The 2,112-nt window shown below is 36.2% G+C and overlaps 1 non-coding gene across 1 annotated transcript; it reads right to left on the bottom strand.

The window, feature by feature from the left end:
* Positions 1-501: 501 nt before the first annotated feature.
* On the bottom strand, positions 502-605 carry LOC150015356 (U6 spliceosomal RNA). Its single transcript, XR_016510205.1, has one exon. It is a non-coding gene; the product is annotated as a U6 spliceosomal RNA (small nuclear RNA).
* Positions 606-2,112: the final 1,507 nt, after the last annotated feature.

Below are 2,112 nucleotides of genomic sequence, written 5' to 3'. Positions count from 1 at the left end.
TGTATTTGAAAAGAATTCATCTTTTGCTTCTTTTGGGTGAAGGGTTTTGTATATATCAATAAAGCCCATCTAATCTAGAGTGTTTAAAATGCCACAATATCCTTGTTTTTTGTTTTGTTTTGTTTTGTTTTTGCTGGAAGATCTGTCCATTGTTGACAATGGGGTTTTAAAATCTCCTACAATGACTGTGTTGCTGTTGATACCTTTCTTGAAGTCCTCCAAAATTTTCCTTATATATTTGGGTGCTCCTATGTTGGATGCATATATGTTTACAAGAGTTATAACTTCTCAATGGACTGCTCCTTTAAGTATTACATAGTGTCCTTCTTTGTCTCTTTTTATGGCCTTTGTTTTGAAGTCTCTTTTATATGATATAAGTATTGCTACCCCAGCTTTTTTTCATGTTGCATTGCTTGAAATATTTTTCCATCCCTTCACTTTTAGTTTGTATAGGTCTTTTGTTCTGAGGTAGGTCTCTTGCTAACAGCATATATGTGAGTCAAAAATATGGAATGCTTTACAAATTTGCATGTCATCCTTGCACAGAAGCCATGCTAATCTCAGTGTCATTCAAGTTTTAATATATGAGCTGCCAAAGCAAGCACTTAATGCAATATAATTTAAAAATATAGTTCTGAATTCTTAAGCAATCCCTATAGCGTATCATTGGAATCAGCTGTAACATTCTGAAGTACCTAATTTGTTTGACTGAGTGTTGATTTTTTAATGTTTTAAAGGGTACCAAGCCCAACAGTGTATTTTTTTCTTTTACCAAACAGAACATAAATGAATAGAAGGTAATTGCTGTTTTTGTATTTAGCTTATTGTCTTTGTGAAGTACTTTTTCTTTCATACATATTTGAAGTAAATGAGAAAGCATCCTTTTTTAAAATAACAATAAGAGTTCACCCTGCTACTCCTCAACAAGGTCCATATGCAAGCCCAGCCCATAACCCTGCTGTTGTGTTACCTCAATCAGAATGCTGCTAATGTTCCATAGTACCTGTGAACATAGCCCAGACTAGGATGGGACTGGGGCTTACAAGGGCCTTTCCTGTCTAGTGAGAAAAGTCTTTCTCTAAAACCCTTTCTAACTGGAAGCTGAATCTTTGTTCTCTTAAAGTTTGCAGACCTAAGATCAATGCAAAGAGATTAGGAACAGGTGGGTACAGCAAGGAAGCAGGTGGATAAAGCTTATAAATTAGATAAAGGCCTGAGTAGCATGGCCTTGAAAAAGCAACTCTTTTGTCTCCTCTACTTTCATTTTCATCACTCTTCAACTCAATTAGCAGTAAGGAGCTGACCAAAAGAATAACATTCTCTTCTCTTTCTAACCACAGCAACCAATCTTAATCCCAACAGAAGAGTGTCAGGTGGTTATGAAGGGGCCAGAAGGCCAAAAGATGGGAGAGCGTGTGGCTACAAGTCCCCTTCACTAACACTCGCATCTCCACAGCCTGCTGCTTACCATGTGCAAAGCCACCCTTTCCACAGCTCTGGAAATTCATTACCTATGAAGAAAGTTACACAAAGTTAGATACATTTTAAGAATATTTTCTAAGAAATGATAACAAACTGCTCCTGCCTTTGAAACCAAGAAACCTTAATCAATTATTAAAATGTTTTATTGCATTTTCTATTTTGGAAGGAAAGAGTTATGGTAGAGACAATCTCTCTGTAAATTCCCTTCAGGTTTCAAAATCAACCCCAAAATATGAATTTTTCATTCTAAGAGAAATACATTGGTTTGTCTTCATTTCTCTAAACCTAATAAAAAAGTAGACCCAAGGTGAGGTTAAGGGAAATGACTGTGAGTTGTTGTTGTTGTTGTTATTAGCCTTTGTAAGTTTACAGAAGGAAAATTAATCAGTTATGAAGTATAGACTGAAAACCTACATTGTGCAATATTGGACCAGCATTTCCCAATGTAATCTTCAGGACTCTCAAATTTTCCTTAAGATCAATCTTCATGGCACAGCACCTCCCACAGGTCTTCATGTAGATTAACCAGCGACCTCTAGGTTTGTGATGAAACTCTTTATGTGGCCTTCTCAAAGTATATTGCATCATAGTAATGGGAAAATACAGCTGCAAGAAAGAGTATGGCTGTGT

The sequence above is a fragment of the Furipterus horrens genome, unplaced genomic scaffold, assembly GCF_987537825.1.
Source record: "Furipterus horrens unplaced genomic scaffold, mFurHor1.1.pri manual_scaffold_3, whole genome shotgun sequence".
Taxonomy (NCBI): domain Eukaryota; kingdom Metazoa; phylum Chordata; class Mammalia; order Chiroptera; family Furipteridae; genus Furipterus; species Furipterus horrens.
This window is presented reverse-complemented; position numbering and strand designations above follow the sequence as displayed.